At 44.7% G+C, this 20519-nt stretch overlaps 1 long non-coding RNA gene across 1 annotated transcript; it reads left to right on the top strand.

The window, feature by feature from the left end:
- Positions 1–463: 463 nt before the first annotated feature.
- LOC147755393 (uncharacterized) lies at positions 464–18823 on the top strand. The gene is made up of 3 exons (XR_015328756.1): positions 464–744; positions 17302–17402; positions 17901–18823. It is a non-coding gene; the product is annotated as an uncharacterized LOC147755393 (long non-coding RNA).
- The last annotated feature ends 1696 nt before the right edge of the window (positions 18824–20519 follow it).

The raw sequence follows: 20519 nt of genomic DNA, 5'->3' as shown, positions 1-20519 counted from the left end.
TCGTGAAGCCGCCGTCTATTTTCTTTACGTTTAGGTTTTTTTACTGATTTCTTATTGGCCCTGATTCGCACCCACTGCAAATACGATCCTGTCATAACTCTAAGGTGGCTTTTCCATCTCATTTATTGCCAAGAGATGAACTTGGTATACTACTACCTGGTTGATAACACAACCAGCACGTTTAGTTGAGCGATGGTTTTCACTTCCTGTGTGTGTAAAGTGAGAAAAGCGTTTACGCTGTTCGCACGTTTATCTATGCTGGTATAGCATTTCCCCTCTCAAGCGAACTGCTGATGCCCTTTGATCCGTCACATAACTTGTCTCGCCATCGTTTTTGAGCGTCTTTTGACAAGGGAGCGGGCCGAGCCTGACAAAAAGAACAAGGGAAACCAACAATGCAGAACGGTGACTAAAGATACTTTACCGTTCTTTAGGTGACTTTCTGGTATCTACGGCAGGCAAATCGAAGGCGACGACAGAAAGTAGCGATGAAGATTGGCTGCCGGAAAGTATCTTGCCTCGATGGCCGTTCATTCGTAGGTAGACTGGTCGAAGAGCAGCAGAATTAATTGTTTTGCCTCGTTGAAATGCAGTTGTTTCGCGGACATAAAAATTATTCGATATGGGACAGCTAGGAACACTGCAGACAATACCGTCCTATATTTTCGAACGATCAACTTTCTCGTTTCTTTAAAGAAGAACGGTCTAGTTACCTGCATTAGGGACTGGATATTAATGTCAAAAGTAAGTATTTTTAAAGATCTTACGTCATCAGTTGCGGTTGTAGCATTGATAGCCGAAATGTTTGGCCAATTCTGAATACTTTTCTCGGTCTCGATGTCCAAAGCATGACCTTTCATTCTCGATGCGAGATTACATAACCACTAGAGATCTAGATGTATTCTAGTGCTCCAGTTTTCACATATAATATTTTGCTATGAACAGCATTGTTATTATAAGACACACCGCGAGCTCAAAAGGCGCGCTCCTGCAGGTTTTCAACTTGACCGCTTGTTTATATAGTATGCTACATGTGTACACATCTCGAAGAGACAATCGATCAGTAAGACTCAAAGTTACATGTAGAAATATTCAGCGTTAATAGATACAACTATTTATTCACACAGAAAATTGGGAAAGCGACCCATTTCAAGGAAGAGTCAAGCTCAATATGAACACAACAGCCATATTAGCGTTGATAGTGAGATAGAACTAGTTTACTATGTAATAAAGTTAGCTAATAGGTGTTGATTTTCGGTAAAGATATAATGATTAGATGAGTGTAGCTTCTATAATAGCTTTAACTCGTAGTTCAGTGGGTGTTGATTCTGCTATCGCAAATGTATTATAACAAGGGTAAAGTAGAAACTTACAAACATATACTTTAATTATTGCTTTGAAAAAAACTTTTTTTACTAGCAATGTTAAAAATTCATATGTATGTGCAATTTTCAAAAAAGATATCGGCTATGTATGTATCCATATACTTCCTGATAGGGGGAAGTCACACGGTCTAGTTGCGGACAACGTACATCATTGTTCGAATTAGCACACGTTTTTATCGATCAGAAGCTTGTTATTACTTTGGTGTTGTTTCACACTTGTGGATGCGCCTACCAAATACACAAATATGGCGGTCCATAGCGGCCTGTAAGCAACATCAGTGACTCGTCCGTTTACCGCGGTTCTTTGACCTTTCGCGAAATTTTTTTGCTTGGTTGTCAATGTTGACGTGGCGCCGCCGTATTACTCCAAATCGTGGGCTGTTCCCGTCGCTCAGTTCTGGCTGTAGTAATGGGCCAACCTTATTGGCATTCCCGTAACGTAGCTTGTCTTCGCTTTCTCCGCGGTGTGGAAAATCGCTGATTGCAATAACGGCGGTTGCGACAACGAAAGGGTTAAAGCACGAGTGACTTTAAAATCATGAGCCCTTGCATGATCCAGCCGTTAACCTCTCGTTTGGAACTTTCGAAATTGGGCTTTACATACAGCCACAAGAAGTACGGAAAACTCTACAGACTCAACATCAGCTGAAAGCATCACCCTGCCAGGGTACAGGGAAATGGGGTCTCTAGTATTCACGGAACATAGTTGTGGGCCAAATGGAAAAAGAGGCAACGGGCAGCAGGTCATCCGGTGAATAGGTAGAACTGACTAACTGCCGATTCGAGCAAAGCGCAGCAGAAACAGTGTTGGTCCACAGCAGTGCTTGTGACGGTAGTTCGGTAGCGGCTGTGGCTTTAAAATGAACTCCGAATAGAGCCTGTCGTCGTAACGGTCGTCCGAGTCCGCTAAAAGAAGTGGTGGATGGTGAAGTATTAGAACGGTAGAAAGAGACATTAGGCTCGAGCCATTTGAGTTAAGGTAAGACTTGCTTGTAGGACTAGTATGTAAAAGGGAAAGGAACGAGGGGTAGTCAAGGGCGCGAAGAGGAACGAAGGCATGAAGTAATGGGGTGGTTTGGTCGGTGATTCTCCCATTGACTCGTGTGAGTTTCGTCTGTCTCTAGCTGGCAGGTTCCATCAACAGACGACCCTTCCGCTTCGACCAACCCCGAAGGATTCCTCCACTCTTAGCTGCCGTCATGTGTTCCTCTAACCTGCAGCCCATTTAACGGCTTCACAGTCCGAGTTAGTCCCTAGTCACTGACTGTCCTCGGTCACGCTGCCGTTGCCATCGTCTCCCAGCTTTCGGAGCAGCTAGTGTAGGGAGCTTAGCGCGAAGACTCATCAGTGAATTGCAAATCAAACAACGAGCCAGAAGGCAGAGAGAGAAAGAAGAACTGTTATGTCTCCCTAAGTTTTGTCGGGCGGTCGCTAGACGAGGAACCGCCAACCGACGGTAGCGCTCCTGGCCGCTGCAAACGGCAGATGACATGGGATGGTAATACACGCGGGTGGAAATGCGGGGATCATATCGTTGTCGTGCTTCGACAGAGAGAGATAGCTAGAGACAGATAAAGCTCAGAGACATGGATAGTACGAACTCTAGCTAACTCATTTGGGTTAGATACCTTTTTGGCTAATGCCGCTACCGGCTCTACCGTCAGAAATTGTCGCTACGAAAGGTTGTTCGGCTAAACCGAACGCTCAAAATGGGGGTAAAGAATATAAAATTGTATTCGGAGGGAATCTTCGGATAACGAAAGTAACACCAACCTGAAATCGATGTCGAGTCGCTATCTATATTTCAATGAGCAAGCAATGGGTGCGTTGTTTGAAAAAGGCTTCTTTGCTTACCACCGTCGCCGTAAAGAGCTGTGCCATCGGATCAGCGTGGCAGTCGATCTGGTTCGCAGCATCCGACCGTTTGCCAGTAACAGCAGTGGCTCTGTTATTGTGAAAATTCAGCCAAAGAGAAGAGTCGACAATGTAAAAGAGCCAAAATCTCCAATGGTGGGGGTGACGTGGAAACTTGACGGGTCGGGTATTCAGGGGGCGGGATTCCTTTATCTTCTACATTTAGTCTTTGAAAGTTTTTGTCCATTGGAAACAGTGGCTGCTACGAAGACTGTAGCAGAAGCAGCATCAGCCGATGGAAGAGTTGTTCGTTCAGTGCTGCGGTGGGGGTCGACGAAAGAAATAGCGGGCGAGAAAACGCGTGGCGAAGGACTAACGCTTTCAATGAGTACTTTTCGAACCGTCCGTAACTGTTAGGAATGGAGGCCGCTGAAACTAGGAAACGGTGGAACTGCTGCTACCGATGATGTTACTGCCTACTCTATTTTTCAGAGAGACTAGAAAAAGGCTCAACACTGGGGTCGGAAAAGCAGTCGTTCTTGGATCAAGAATGCCGATCCGAGAAGAGATATACGACCGCGTGTAGCCTAGTTCACTCTTGTCTGGCTTTTGTAGATGCTTCCCCCATCTCTGTCCTCCACAATCTCGTTTAGTTCTCGTCTTCACCTCACCTAAGTAAAGACGGAGAAAGAAACCAGATTCGAACCGGCTTCACTGCTTCGACCTTCTAGGCCTACCATATCAACTTCTTTCATTTCAGTCCCATCGAATTCTGGGCGAACTAGCAGCAACGGCTAGCCAGGTCGTCCGCGTGCCATAGAGGTTCTATTATGAATTTTTAGGCATCGTTTAGTCCTCCTCTCTTTCACAGCACAAGTTGCAGAAGCTATAATAGCAGTGATAGTCGATGGACGGAGAAGCAACCTTTTCTCTATGCAGAAGGGTGTTCTTGGCCGGTCGGGTGAAGGATTCCGTTCAATCTTGGAAATCGTCCGGAAAACGGTTCGACGAAAAGGACGACGACTACGAACGAGATGATGGTAGATCTGCAACGGGCCCCCTACGCAGCTCCGCCTGTCTGCACCGGCGGCTGTAGCTGTCACCACCCCAGTAATACCAATGCCAGCAGAAGCTGCAGCTATTCGAAAGCTCAGACGGGATCACGTCCGTCCGTTTACGGAATATTTCGTTTTCTTTCCCTCAAAAGCCCTCTTTTTGACTTTGGCCGCAACAGAGTGGCCATTGCGTTGTGAATAGCACAGTAATAACAAAGTACTAAATCCTAATTCTACATATATAATTTTAACGCTAATAGGATCTACTAAACTAAACGAAACATTGAGACCTACAAATTCACGACATGAAAGGCCTACGATGCATAAAGACTAGGATTGGAAAAGTCGTCTACTGACTGATCACAGCAGACCTGTTCCAGAAGCTCCTATGAAGGCGTGTTTGGTAAACGTCGCCATCTATTATATTGCATTTTTATATGAAAAATAAATACAGTTAACGAAAATTTCGTTTGCGCAAAGAAGCGTGAACCCTGTCGTTAATAACATGATCAAAAGACCGAACAGGTCAATTAAGGCTTCGTAGGATGCAACTTCACACACACACGAGGGACAAAAGAGAGTGACGAAGTACCATATGTCTGAGTCGTACTGACTGCGAGTTCTTTTACATTTTTTTCATCAGCCATCTTTACTTCCTATTTGCCTACTAGTTAGAGCTGCTGATTCTGCTAGCTGAATTAATCGGCTACCACACGTTCCATTGTTAACCACTGCCGGCGACTCAATATAGAAAGTTCTAAAAAATAAGCGATAACCTTAAATAACATAAAAAGCCTCAAAACCCCCTGATTCATTTGGTCGCGTTTTTTTTTTTCACTTCTCATCGTTTGTGCTCGTTATCGAAAGGGAGAGGAACCGTTAAAGGAATAGGGACGCGAAACGTGGACGACATAAGACAGTTGAGTTCAACCAACCGACATATCCTTGAATTCCTATGAGTTCGCGGTTAACTCTGTCGCCGACGAATAGATCTCAGACCGATTTCGAGTCCTATTAACCCCACGCTACATTTCTACTATAGAACCACTAGTACACTTTCTATGACTGACATAACGACTACAACCACAGCGCATGACAGCGTGTCCCTGTTCGTGCCAAACCATCGTGACCCGTGACGCAATTGAAAGATCGGCAAAACATTCCTCACTCATTGACCCCCTTTCCGACTTTCTCTCTCATTTACAAACCTTTTCGTATTTTTCGTGTTCCAGTAATCATACATTCAGCACCAACTCTTGTTCCCCTGCATTTGCTAAAGCCCCTGGCTTTTCGATCTGACAAAATTATGAGTAAAGGCAAGCCTTTCATTGCCTCTTTTATTTCCTTTTCTACTCCTTCCTTTGGGCCCACACTCTATCTCTCATAGGCGTCTTCGACATTTCATATCGCTTTATTACGTTCTTTGCGATATCGTAAAAAAAAGCTGCCCGTCCATAGAAGTGCGAGGTGGCTAAAAGCTGCAGAGACTGAGCAAAGAGCGGGCAGTAGACAACGAGGACTACTACAATGGCGTCGCCTACTGTGACAACAACAGCGACGACAACGAAGTGCTGTTGATGATGATGATGGTGTATAAGCGGCCGCAATGATAGCCTTAACTTGTTCATTCCCGTTCGTAATTCATCTACTCGTTTTTAGTCGTAGCGCCATTATTTCTGGTCGCCTCTTCTCCGCTTTTTTCTTTTTATTTCGTCTGCCGCCTCCACCCTGTGCAGTTCTATTATGTTTTATATCGCTCTTGCGATGTCTCGTCTCAGACCAAACACAAACGTGGCGAACAGAAAAGGAGAGGCAGACGACTCCGATTGATATAGATGAGTCTTGCTGTCAAAGACTCATTTCGCTTAGCTGCTAGCTTTGTTGGCAAGGACAGCCTCGTCATCGTCCCATATGAAGAAAGAACCCAAACGGAAGACAGAAAGCGATGACGAAAAATTTTGGGTAGTAGACGAAAAATAACGAGAGATGCTATAACTAAACCCCAAAATATCTATAGAGTAAGAAGGAAAGGTAGACAAAGAGAACTGAACGAGGTGAGAATAGAGGAGAGAACAAGTGAATGCGAGCGGAACACGATGAAGACTTTTGCTCGGCCAACTCGTTATTGCCATCCTCACAGTGGCAATCGCCTACACTCGACTACAGCTGAAGGGGGCAAAGGCATGACAAAAGACGACTCAAATATCCGCCGAAAATTCGACAAGAAATTCCTTGTTGTCGCGTTTCATTAGGGATCTGAGTCCATAAAGATAGCAGGAGAAAGAGATCCACATAAATGGAACAGACATCATTAAAGCTTCAGAGGAAGATAAAATGAATGGGGGTTGCAAAGGAAAAGGAGGTAGATATTGGGCATCAACCAAAGCGAGCAACGATATTGCCACCATAGCTACTGCCGCTAAAACTGCTACTTCTGCCACTCACTCAACGGCTGAAACCTACTTAGCCAACCCATTTGAAGAACACGAACTTAATGTCTGTGTCCTGAAGCTCTTTTTTAGTCAAAGAAACTGTTGGCAGGGGTAGTGGGTTAGTGGTACATGCACATATACACACACACACACACACACCCATAATGGTATTCTAATCTTAGAGTAGAGGGTAGATATAAAGAAGCACCGCGCAGTCGATGCGAAATGACGCGGAAGTTTTGTTCTCCTTTCTAATCTTTGCCTTAGTTATTTTGCCTAAACGATTTCTTTTTTGTATAATTTGCTGGTCGGCTGGCTAGAATAGTGGGGTTGGAATTGAGACCTTCTCGTACTACCGCGGACACAGAAACCGGGTGTTCCTAAAGATTCGTTGCAATACTCTATATCTAATAATTCAATTCATCGTTTTCGCTTATTTCGCCGGTATAATAGTGTTTCTATTCTTTTTTGAAAGAATGTACAAGTAGCCCTGCTAATGTTTCATTGAGCCTGAGGACCCAATAGATTGATCGAAAGCGTGCAGGACGTTCTCACGGTTTCGCCGAAACACTTTACAGTTTGCTATGCTGCAGCTGCAGTTCACTGCTAACTATTGAGACATAGCTCGACCTTCGAGCCTCAGGTAACTGATGACAAAATCTAGCAACAAAACAGGTAGAGTTAACTCTAATCTAATTTATGCTACGGTCTAGAATTGCGGTTTTCCTAGTTACCGATGACATATTATATAATAAAATAATATGTATATAAGAAGTATTTACAAGCATGGATTGTGTAAGGATATAGATATACGAAAAGCAGAATTTACATTGCGCTAGGAAAACGAGCCTAGCTATCTCAGCTCGAAATAGGAGCGTATAAAACCCACCGAGCAAGTAGTTATCTACAAAACAGATACGCCCACTTTTCGTATACAGGACCAATATGGCTATGAATAGCATCGAATTCGTCGTGTTTGCGTATTGTCTGTTATCCTATCACATCATTTTTATTAATTGGATTAACAAAGTATGAAATATCTTGCCAATGGGGAACTTTTGTGCTTGGTTCATCTGACGTCAATTAACCACGCAGAAACAGACCATCTGCTGTCACACTGCAAATACGTTGACCAACCAGAATAGACTGCCGTGGATATGGTCCTAAATGGACCAGAACGATGTTTGTTACGGCAACCGGCAACAATGATACAATAGTATAATATAATACAGCCTCAAAATAGAATATCGTTTACCTCATCACTTTCGATCAAAGTCGTTACCATAAACGCGGATGACTTCAGCCCTTTGATACGAATTTGTTCTCACTGCCACCGATAATGATCATATGAGTATGAACGAAGGCAAAATAGGCAATATGTTAGTTTTGCCATTAATAATTCTTCCATGATAAACGTTAATTAATATTGATCGTCATAGGAGTCACTTGGGTGACACTCGATAGTACTGCGCTGTTTAGGTGCCCTCCCGTTATCGTACTAGTTTATTATCTCGATTACAGATAATCGGCGAAGTTCCTGTAGATGTTCAGGCTGCTGTTTAAAGATAATTTAGTAATACTGTTATTTGCTGCTCAGATAGTGACAGGATTTCCCTTTTCATCTTTAGATTTACGTGCCGCTTAATTTTTCATGCGGCTCGGTTTGGGACCAGTGTGGACTGTACAGGTAGGATTGTACAAAGCAAATGGTTATTTTCTCGTTTTCGCTTGTACCATTGGCCCACAGATGCATCCTCGCTGTCAACTGAGCGTTCAATTGAAGGCGTGTTGAAGCACTCGCCACGCTGCTTCGTTAGGGTTACACTGAAAGCTTCCGACTGCCCCCACGGACTTGCCATTAGCGTGGAGGGAGCGTTAATAAGAGGGCAATGGCGTCCTGAAGGATGCCCAAGGGACGACCTCGGTTGGTGACTATCTCTTGTGGACCGCAACCGACCTAAAAGATCTGGTTGTGAGCTGTTCGAGGATTCCATTGTGCCCATTATATGCTTAATAGGGCTTCAGCTAGCGGCGTCAACTCCATATCCCCATACGTCCTCCTACCATTTTCAGTTGATAGCCCGAGCTAAAACGCCGAACGATTTCCACAATTTTTCCTCGTAGCAGCCATTGCCGCAACAGCCTCGTAGACGCTCTGTCCAGCCTCCCCCGCTGTTAGAAAGCCTTCTTCCTTCCTTGTCTTCCTGCTCTCTGTTCAGTTATTAATTGTGCGCTCTGCACCGATCATTAATACTCTCGTTTTCATCATCATCGCCATCAGAATAATCATCATCGCGTTCGCTACTGCCGCAAAACGGCATCAAGATCATCATTTTCTCTTGCAGGCCACGCTCCCCTTCATCGGCAGCCTTAGCACACAGACCCACTTGCGCATTACACCATAGCCACACAACGATGTTATGGCGGCGATATCGGCATAATCGATATTATTATTTAATTATTTAATGAATGCATTATTCTTGTAATTGTACTCGATCGGTTCCGAAGTCCCGACCGGCTCCGACGCTCACTGGCGGCCAGTAACTGCCAATGAGCATCCAGAGTTCGAGATACCATTCTACGGAATAGGGAAATCGACTATGGACAACCAATGTGTCTGTGTGAGACTTGCCCATGTGGCGATGAGGTAGATGGGTTGAAGGGTAACAGGAGGTAGTAGACGGTCTTTGGGCGTCCGAGACGAAAGTGTACGGCGAACGAGCTTCAGTGAAACTTTCTAATTTTCGGTAGTCGGCGTCCTCGCCGATGCGCTGAATGGATGAAAGCAATGGAGTACGGCCACGAAGCAGATCTGCTGGTTTTCGGTCAGAGAGTGCCTGGAATGCACCTTAACGAGCCCAGACCGATTCATCGATGCTACATCGACTGCTTATATCTCCGCCCCCATCCGGCCATTTTGTGCCGACGTTCTCTTGGCCTCATAAGTGAGAGGTTCTGTTTTGTTCTCGCGGCTTTGAAAGCTGTACAGCGTGCCCCGGCCCTCGAAGGCAGTTACGCAGGCTAATTCGGAGCAAACTCGCCCGGCTGATCCTGCGACTCAGCTTGGCTAATAGACCTTCACGCCAAGCAGTCCTAATTGAGGCTCCACAGTCTATCTACAAAGAATACGGGGATGTGGGAACACGGCTGGGACAGTATAGTACAATATAAGCGAGTTTCGAAGCCTTATGATCGAAACTCGACTAAGTTCTTCTCGTGTGTATTCGTAAGGCGGAACACATCGTTATTTAGCACCAAAGACGAAATAGGTTGTGACTATTGGTTATACTAACCTATATGATATCAATGTCGTATCCATCACACAGACAGATCGAAACAAAAGGCGCAGACACGAATGTCATTTTGAGATGCCACTAGGCCGTGTTGTGGCAAAATATCTACTTCATATGCCCTCAGAACGAAGTCAATCCGTAGCGAAGCAATTACTATAAACGGACGGTGCCTGCTGATTCGTAAACGTTTCGCCAGGTCTGTTTGTTATATTTGCTTTTAGTGTGTTTCCAACGATCTGTGCTCGTGAGTTACTTCACCGCTTAAAAACAGCGCCGCTCAACGTGGTGAGAAAAAAATCCATCAAGAAATGTCGATATCAATTATAAACTTAAATTCGTTTTCTGCCTTCTCTCGAGCAAGCCATGTAACCAGGGTACTATGCATTATTAAAATTACCCGTACTACTAGCCCCGCTATTACGTATAATCCGAAATTAATTGCTCGCAGTAAATCTCGCTCAGAATTTTACCTCCGGTGCTGGTGTTAAATTGCCTTGGACGGCTGGCTCTATAATTATTCTGTCTAGTCGACTATCTTCAAAGTCTAATATACCTGGCCCGTAAACATTATCTTATAAAGTGTTCTATTATCCATCTTGAGTATCCATCTTGCTAGGACTAATTATATTAAGTTAGTAATTGCTCGGATATACTAAACTTACGCTCGTCATTGAATAATATGTGCTTAACTTACTGTTACGACAGGTTCAGTGCAATATTTTCCTTTTGCCAGTGTGAATAGTTTCATGTTGAAATCGTTCATTTCGCTAAAATCAACTTAGACCTGTTTATACCAGTGAGAGGTATCTTCGTCAATCGTTTGCAGTGCTTTCTGAAGGATTCTTCTGAATTTGATAATGATTTGATCCTTTTACCTGGCAAGTGAACTTCTTAGCGTCATGTTAGCTTTGGGCAGTGATTCTTATAAACATACTCGATCATCTACTGACTCATTCGTTTTTGGAGCGCTCCAACTGCTTCAGTGTCAGACCGACTAGTCGCTTGAAGTAAACGGCTGTGCAACAGCTCACGTTGATGCCATCTGCATTGCGCCGATAAGTTATCACGGGGAGCTTTCGGGGATGTGCAGGACTCCATTGCGGTGGGATACATTTTGTCGACAATTATTCATGCTGTACCAAGATTACTTTGACAGAGCCAACTTGCATTTCTGAGTGTCGGCCTGACATGTGCTACCCGTAGAATAAGACTGAGTTTGTGCATGCCCCTCACTCCAGCATTGCCTACTAGGTGCTGTATCTTTAGAGAACTGTTTCCTTCTCTAAGGGGTGATCTTAAATGATCATCGGCGTGGAGCCGCCCCCATTATCTGTTTTCTTTTTCCTGGTCATTGGCCGCTACGCTACGTTGCTTTGACTTGTTTAACGTATCGTCGAAATTTCAACAAGTCTTCTGAAGTTCATCGTTTCGGTTTTCTCCTCCGAGCCGCTGTTGCGTTATGAAGTAAGCGACACCGCAGTTATCTATTTTGGCGTATTGTTTAACCGTTTGCTATTGATTATATTGGGAACAATCGCTTTTCAATAAAATAACAGCTTAAATTCGTGATAAACCGTTTTTTTAATATATAATAATAACAAATAATCTAATGAATAAGATGTGCGAATAAATATTGCGCTTAGTTTTTAGTAAATATATCGGTTGTTGTTTTTATCATATTTGGAAACTTTTCGAAAGCTGATACGCAGCTCCGACTCCGAGAGACTAGAGGAGTGTTTGCAGCCCACTAACGAAAATGTCTTACGAATGATGAGACAATTAGCATCTTGAATAACTCAAACATACTATATAGAGTAACGCCTGAAACCTTGTACAGCTCTTGAACTTCCCTGTCCATCTGTCTCTTCGTCATCAGTTATAATGGTTCCATTTTTTACTTTCCGTTGATTGGGAACAGAAGTAGTTTTTTGTGCAATCCTGAGCCTATACCGGCCCCTTTCACTTGCCCAATGTCAGTTTACGTTTCGCCCAAAAAAATATACATAGAATGTACTGTCCCGTGCGTACCGGGCCCTATATGAGTGTCGCAAGCATTTACTGGGTCGGCTGATCACACAACATTATAAGAAGGCGATCAGCCATTCACTCGCGCTTCATCTTTTCTTCCATCTTCCGGAAGAGAGGGCTCAAATCCATACCCATCGAATTCAACAGCTGCCCTCCTCCTCCTGTCCAGTCTGCTGTCCTCAACTACGAGCGGGCTGTCCTACCAGCCACGGCGTCGCATAGTTCAACGTGTCGTCCTATGCCTCAATGCTGCTGCCGCGGCGCGTTCAGCTCCCTTGACTCTCGGTCACTCTTACCCCAACGTCAGCTCTTTGGTCCGCCAGGACACACCGAGCTCTCCCGGCCCGTTAGAACGACGGGTGTCTCATCAAACTAATGACATCGAAACTCCGTGAGGCGGAAGTCAGAGGCGGATTAGCGGTAGGCGCAGGCAGCCGTACACAACTCTGCTGGATGGCTGAGTCTGGTAAGCGAACTACTTTAGAAGGTAAAAAGAGAGCAGAGAGGGCTGGAGGACGGGGGTCGTCTTCGACGACGTGGCCGCGTATTTCTACTGCTACTACGACCGCTACTGCTTCTACCGTTGCCACTGATGCTGCGCAGAAAAAGAAGCTGAGAAGCTTGAGAGGCGCCCGCGTAGCCCTCTCTGTTTCGATGAGAGCTCTCATCCTCTGAAGTGCAACCAATTCCACGACGGTGCTTTGCGAATACGGAATACCGCTGTTGCTTGCTTCGCTTGTCCCGCTGCTTCACCTGCCGCTGCCATGACTACGACTACAATTGTCGGCGCTAGCAGCGGCCGCCTAGCTGGTAGCCGCTCCGGACTAGGACCATCAACGATTGAGCGGCCACAGTATTGACAGCAGCACCAGCTGAGAACCCTCGAGTTCTCTCTCACTATTGCGGTGCACCACTTGCAGCTTATGACAGCAATCGCAGAGCGTTTGCGCGACTCATCGCCACTTGGCAACAAAGTGTGACGAGCCGTACAGCCACTAACGGGTCCGAACGAAGTTGATTGGACGGCAGACGCGCCGGCAGCAGCACTCGTTGGAGCGAGGACAGGTCGCATTGAGGTTCATGGGCAAAGCCACGCTCCTGGAGATTTGCCTCTGTGACAGCAGCTTCAGCGATAGCAACCACCGACCAACGGACCGGTCGAGGCGATGTTAGCGGCCGAGGTGAATGTAATTTGGCAAAAGCACCCCTTCATTTGTCCCTCCCCGTTTCGCTTTAGCACTCTTCTAAGCGCCATTTCTGCTTTGCCTTTCGTTTCAGGCCCACTTTCTAACCCTTTCTCTAGCTACCCCACTCAATTCGCATTTGGCGTCGATGCGCGTTTTGGTACCGAAAATTTAACCGTGGTTTCTAGTCGTACCTGTCCTTCTTGTCAGTCTCCAAAACAGCACAGCTGAACGCTACTGGAGCCGACGACAGAGCACAAAGCTAGATTCGTAGGCGTAAAACCACGATACGATGTTTCTTGTTCGAATTGCGGCTGAGCAGCAGCCTGGTCCAGCTACTCATCGGTATCGAGGCCGCTATCATTCGATCGTCAGTCCAGATATTTCACGGCCCCGACCCTAAGCTAGCCGCCATCGCGGCGGCGACTGTTCGAAAAACCTTACGCCCTCCTTATTTCCCCCATAAACGCACATGCAAGCAAGGAATAGAGAGAGGAAGAGAGCTAAGGCTGAAGGGCACCAAAGAGGAGTTGGTGCGACACGAAATGGGAGGATTTACTTGGTGATTATTATTCGGTAAGGGCATCTGTGGCTTGCTTCGTGGGCCAACATCGCGGGGGATCACGCAAATAGCAATTGCATAGCAAGCAGGAGGATAGGGCTATACGGAGGCACAAACAGGGACCGACGCGGAGGGAAAATAATGGCAAAGACTGGAAAAATTGGGTACAGTCGATGAAGAAGAGGCGGAGAAGGAGCAGCAAACAGCGTCTATAAAAGCCTGGGGTCGCAGGGAGAGAGACAGATGAACGTGGAGGGGGGGGGGGGACAAAACATCGATGGCCTGTGCGGTGGGGTAATCGGTAAAAGCAAGCGAGTGCTCCTCTTGGTTCGTAGTCAACTCTGTTTGCGCTGTCTACCCCGTGTCAGTATATAGAGCTTCTTTTTTCCGCTACTGCTTCTGCTGCTCTGGGGCGCTCCCGCCGCTGCTGCTGCTACTACTACAGAAGCCTGTGAATAGCGGAGGATACGGTGCACGATATCGCATAATAATGCAAAGCCGTGTATTGTTTCTTTGCTTCCTTCAGCTATTCGATAATGCGCGACCAGCTACTGCCATTTGGCAAATACGAAGTCTGTGTAAAGAGATGCAACGAACCAGTGACGCGGTGAAATCAGCAGACAACAAGAAACAACGCAGTACAGCGAACGTACAAAGGAAGAAAGAAGATGCCGAGCAGTAGGAGGAAGAGACGTGCAGAAAGCAAATGAGTGTAATACGTAGAAATACACAAATGATGATACACAATAATTGTGCTGGTTCTATTGCTGTTGCTGCTGCCGTTGTACGTAAGTTCCACAAGCTACCAATACTTCTACTTGAAAGAAGAACTATGCAAAAAATGGAATAGGAGTCGGCCAAGACACCTGACTCTTGACGTCGTCGTCGTCGTATGATACTAATGTTTTCGCAGCGGCCGCAAATAGACAGAGCAGCGTACGTATATAAATGCGAATCTATATCGTATGGTGGACTCAATGACATTATACGAAACGCAGCTTCAGTAGCTGTATTCTATCACAACGATTGCGCCATATATTATATCAGTCCGGCTATTTATGGCTATAGAAATGAGGAAAGCTATAATAATAACTCTGTTTAATATAATAAAAATCTGCGAAAAGTAGATCGAAATGTTAAACATAATGCTATTACACATACTGAAAATACGCAAAATGTCATATCTAATCGAGGGTTCCGTCTGGTTCGCCGAGACAGATTAGATAACAGTATAGTTGTCATACTGGTAGAAAATTTTTCAGAAGAAGGCAACAACACATAGAAACCCGCCGACAGAACAGGTACATATGAGATACGTACGGACTCGGTTAAAAGAATAGGTAAGCGCCACAGACCTAGCAGCGCAACCTCGTTGCAGCGCAATTCGGTTCCACCACCTTCGGAAGACCTGTTTTCATACTTTATAAAGGAAAAGCGCTCACAATCCAAACTATCTCGAAGCGCACCTCTCTGCTTGCCATCGGCTAGAAAAATAAATGAAGTGAGCAGGTAAGCTCTATCTGACAAAGAGACGAAATGAACGGGGGTGAGGAAAAGTCAAGAAGAGTCTAATGTTTCGAAGGCAGAGCGTAACATAACTTCGTCATTGAATTTCGTTACTACAGATTACCTAAAAGGACCCACCTCGCCAGTCGCCGTTTGACCCCACCGGCGCTCAGGTTCTTAATATCACGTGTACTGTACCGGTATATGTGTAGCTAGGAGGAAGGAAACGTTAGATTGCACTTCGTTCTCGTTTGCTAGCGAGGCCGCCTGCAAGGTCTGCTCTCACTAACCCATTTGACGTCGGCTGACCCATTCTTCCTGGCAACGTGCTACCTCGCAAGCAGCATTCGTTTCTGGAATGAAGGACACGTCCTTGACGTGAAGGTGGAGTTGTAAGGTAGTGGAGCTGCAATTACTAGCTGGAGAAGGTGTTGGCTGAAAGAGTTAGTTTAGTGGAGCCAAGAGGTTGTCTAGGACTTTCTCTGTTTCTTCATGCGTGATTCTGTGTGGGACTCCACTGCCTCCCTGGGCTTCGTTTTACCCTAAACCAACACACGGACAGCAGGGACTAACCAGCATCTTCCCTTACCTAAATGTAGGTAGAACTGGGAGGCTTGACTTCCTTTTTCGCCGGCGTTGGCGAAGTTAGCGGACTGGTACTGGCAGCAACGGTAATAATCTCCTTGCAATAATGTCGTTATGCCAACATCTCGTTGCCGCTTACCCCATGCTATTGGGAAGAAACTTGTCTGTCTGAAGTCTGTGTGCAGTGAAGCAACGATTACGGCACCAGCAGTACCACTGAGTATGGCACCGAGAAATGGAAAAAACGCATCCAGGCTTGTTTCTACATTGTAAGTACAAAATGCGGTGTACTCTGTTCACCTAGCAGACATCTGTTTTGTTCTTGCCGCTTCAAACTATCAGGTAAAGAAAACAAGTTCTGGTAAAAGAAGGGCAAATGACTCCGCCGAGAACTTCCATGTGCCGATGAGGACATTTACATAATAAGCTCTATAATTCACTGTCCATCAAAAAATATAAATTTCATCCTCATTCAGGTGGGTCAGCGGGCGTGTTTGCATGAGGTGTCAATAAAGCGATTCCTGAATCTATCGCGGGTCCTATCATTTGAAATCAAGGTAGCTTTCTAGGTACGCCTTGGATCAACACAGCATCTTTACCGACCGTCACAACACGATTACTGAGGGAAGAAATATAAAAGTACGAAAAAAAAAGGCACAATTTGTTTTGTCCTGCTAACCGTCTATGAATATGTATGAAAGGTACAATTATTTTTATAATAAACTGGGAGAAAAATATTGTAAACAGTGTGAAAAACTGAGTGGTGCGGATCTGTAACCGTCAAGATTTCTCAAAATTCGACATTGGCATGGGCTGAGATGTTACGAGAATATAAGATGAGGATCTTCGAAATCACGTGCATCCGATTCGAAAACAGAGATGGACATGTTATAATCCATACACCTATTTGGTATCGAGTTAGTCATCATTTGCGTGCTTCCTGCTCGGCATTAGAACGGCTGTAGAGTTTTATGTTATCTGCACGCGCTTTATGACAGATAAACTGGGGTTTATTTCCTTTGACTTTACGACATGTATGCAGAATAATATCTGCTCTTAAGAACTGCTCAGCATGGAGCAATTCTCACAGCCTACTAAGGCTACTGTTAACCTGAAAACAAAAAAAAAAAAAAAAATTACCTTACCGTTAGTACCTTTGTAAGCATTTCAGTTCAGATAGAACCTTCTACATAAGTGATTTATTTCGAAAAAGCTCTAGGAACAATCTGGATAAATATGATCAAACGATTTCTACTTTTTTGGTACCACTTTACATGTATGCCCCATAGTCGAAGCGGATCAATCATATGCGTATATAGTTGTTGACATTGTTTGTAAGACCACGTAGTTCTTTATCTGACGATTCTTCCAGAGATGAAAAGAAGATTCAAAATGTGATCAGTTTGCAACTTTTCAGAAATTGTCCGGACGCTAGCCAAACGAGCCAGGGACGTATGACCCTTTACATTCAACGTGACACTCTATATATACGGGCGTTACTCGGGATTTCTTCTAAATGTAAGTGGATACGAGTAGATACCTGCGAAAAGATACCGATTAACAGTGATTATTCTTTAATTAATCTAGCAATATACATACTTCAAGTCTGTTAGTTCATAGAACACAAGCAACAAAGTCTTGCATTCAATAGCTTAACAACAAAGCCGATGGATTTTAGAGTTATGCTCCAGTACAATAAGGATTTAACCTGGTAAATTATAAGTGTATGTTTATGACTTGTATTATACTAGGTTTATCAAGAAGATAATTTATGAATATAAAATTCAGGTTAGGCGTGAATGCCCAGCAATAACATTAACTCTGTGTAAAGTTATAAACAGTTATAACTTTATACAGATAGGTTTGATAGAGCTTTCATCTAACCACTGCCCATCTCGCTGAGACAAACGAAAATCTGAAGCTTTCGTTCTTTTCGGTACGACCAATCTTCCGGTATAACGGATACAAACTGACCCCTCATTCGAGTATCACTGTTATTTCGAGACGTTCCTTCAGTGGTGGTCGGGACCGACCGACCGACCGACCGACCGACAACTGACTAGTCCAGGCTCTATCGACTCGGCGTGGGGATTATATGTGGGCGCCAAGCGTCTAGAGTGCGAGGAGGCAAATGGGCAAACAGAGGAAGCAATCGGAGTACGGAAAAATGACATGCACCGATGCATGAAATTGAAGATTTGCGCCAGCACATCCATCCAAGCAGGCAAGATATGGCGTACTCGGACGCATTTAAGAGACGAACTTATCCTTTTCTTTGCTGTTTGTTAGATAGGGCAAGCTGTGAATCGGCCACTCAATCCAGCATTGCGGAAGCGGCAGTGGCAGTGTGAACGTCTGCGTACAGCTCTATTGCATCCTATTCCTTAAGAGTTGATCAGACACAAGCGATACAAGGAACTGGTATGGCATGTTTGAGCACTATATAGTTCACAATCGAGGCTTTTATTACTAGCTCTATCGATAGGCCCCAGTTGAGTCACCTACAGTAACATGATGACACGTTGTTTATCGAAAGTTCGAAATCACTTGTAGATTTGGCGTAATAGACATCGAGAAGTTTGCTTGTTATATTAATAGGAGAAAGGAAGGCGCTCATTTCCGTGAACGGCTCGCTAACGTAGACAAACCATTTGCGAAGTTGAAGCTACCTAAAAGGCCTGGTAGGTATGATGTTATAGCTATAGAAGTGAGGTGAACGAAAGTCTTTAGTTTACGATCGTTTGGGTTCATCACAGTCGGAGATAGTCTAACATCTTTTTATCAAGCTGTTAGAGATCACGAACAATTGTAAGGACAGAGGCTACTCCTAGTGATTTAACGCTCGAAAGTACATGAAAGCAACATTTGTGTAATTTATAAACGACATTGTTAAACATTATCTTGTAACAAGCCCCGTACCGGCATCTCCACGACGGTTTCACGTAACTCAGTTAATTAATAAATGATTCGCACGTCACACGCTTCTTCGAGTTATTCTGCGTGATACGATTTCACAGTTATCAACCTTCAATATATACTTTTATAATAGCGGTTAAACAAGTTTAACTAAACCTAAAACTTTTTTTTACATGCCAATTTTACCTTCAGCGGACGTTCCAGGCCCACACAAACTTTTTGTGCTCTCTACATCGAAATGACCCGGATCACGTTCAGCGAAAACTTTTCGAGAGCGTCAGCGATCATTTGTGCTTGTGTAGGCCTTTTTGTAAGTTGGCCCTCACAGCGAACACTCGAAAGAGGCGGATCTATTTGCAAAACGTTTATAATCCAATAGCTAGTAGATCAGTCTAAGCTAGCACTGCAAACATTCTGGCATCGTATATCTTCAAACACTTCATCGGTGTATACCAAGTGATTGGCAAAAGTTTGCAAGCTTTCAGTGGACTTTCTCGGGTACTACTTACTTAAGAATTCGAACAAATAACCAACATAGATCCATCTCGAAATATACCTCTCATAATTTTTTCTTTATCGCAATGCCTAGTTTCATCAGCCGCGGCGGTTTAGAGTTAGCGGCATGGTACTCAAGCCATTGCTGGGGTACTTGTATTATATATCGAACCAATTCCAAGCGCGCTCGATTCCCTCCGTCCGATCTCGTTCTTTTTCTGCCCACCTTTACCAGTCCAGTCAGCCAATGTTTTTTATGCGACCGTGTTTTGACGAAAAGGACGGCACAGCGCTCGCGAAGTGCTCACTAATCGCCGTAATTCGTATCACCATCGTCGCTTGCTTGGCTATTTCGCCTCAGTTAACGAGTAACTTTATGCTATATCTGGCTCCGCGTGCGCGCGATCTTTTCCGTGGCCACCGAGCAGGTTGTACATTATTCTGTACCGCACTAGTGCAGTCTCATACTGTTGAAGCGTGGTAAGATGCGTCGAAGGTCACACCCGTTCAGGAGAGTGGATGAGTCTGGGGTGCATTTGCCCTGTGGGCTAAAGAGTACGTCAGTGAGTCTTATAGGACTATAATAATGTGGTGGTACACGAGAACGGCGAAGCGATAGCCTTTAGCACTGTATCGCAGAAGGCGGACATACAGAACGCACGCAGCTGTTATCTGTTGATATAACTACTGCATTCTTAGCTTATCTTTTGGCTAAGGGCTTTGGTTGCTTTGGGCACGCGCGGGCGATCCGGAGAGTTTCGGTGTAACAGCGAATCTTTGGACCTGATTGAGAACGGCGTGCTGCCTATGATTAGATGAATGTGGAAATGTACACGCGGGCAGACAACGTATTTTTTTACCTTAGTAACTTCAATTGATTTCAAATAATGTAGTAACAAATCTTGTTACAAAAATAATATATCTTAAAATATGTTTCAGGTTAGAGGCAGCCCTATAATATCGTAGCTTGATGTAGGTTGGCGATAGAACGCTTATTTTTAATAAGATCGGACAGAATCGCACAACATCGTTCTTACCAGACGCTGCGACACAACATATCTGCATGCCGGAAACATGCAGCAAGGCACTTCTCTTCTAATTTGAACCACTTGTATGGGGCACCCTATACGCAGAACCACACTCATACCTTCTGCGCGTTCAAGTTGCATTTACGGACAAAACGAGTCCACAGAACTAGTAGCAGCAACGAGAAAAGAGAAACAA

The sequence above is a fragment of the Varroa destructor genome, unplaced genomic scaffold (genome assembly GCF_002443255.2).
Source record: "Varroa destructor unplaced genomic scaffold, Vdes_3.0 BEIS01000005.1, whole genome shotgun sequence".
Lineage (NCBI taxonomy): Eukaryota > Metazoa > Arthropoda > Arachnida > Mesostigmata > Varroidae > Varroa > Varroa destructor.
The sequence above is the reverse complement of the archived record's forward strand: the minus strand, read 5'-3'. Positions and strand labels throughout refer to the sequence as shown.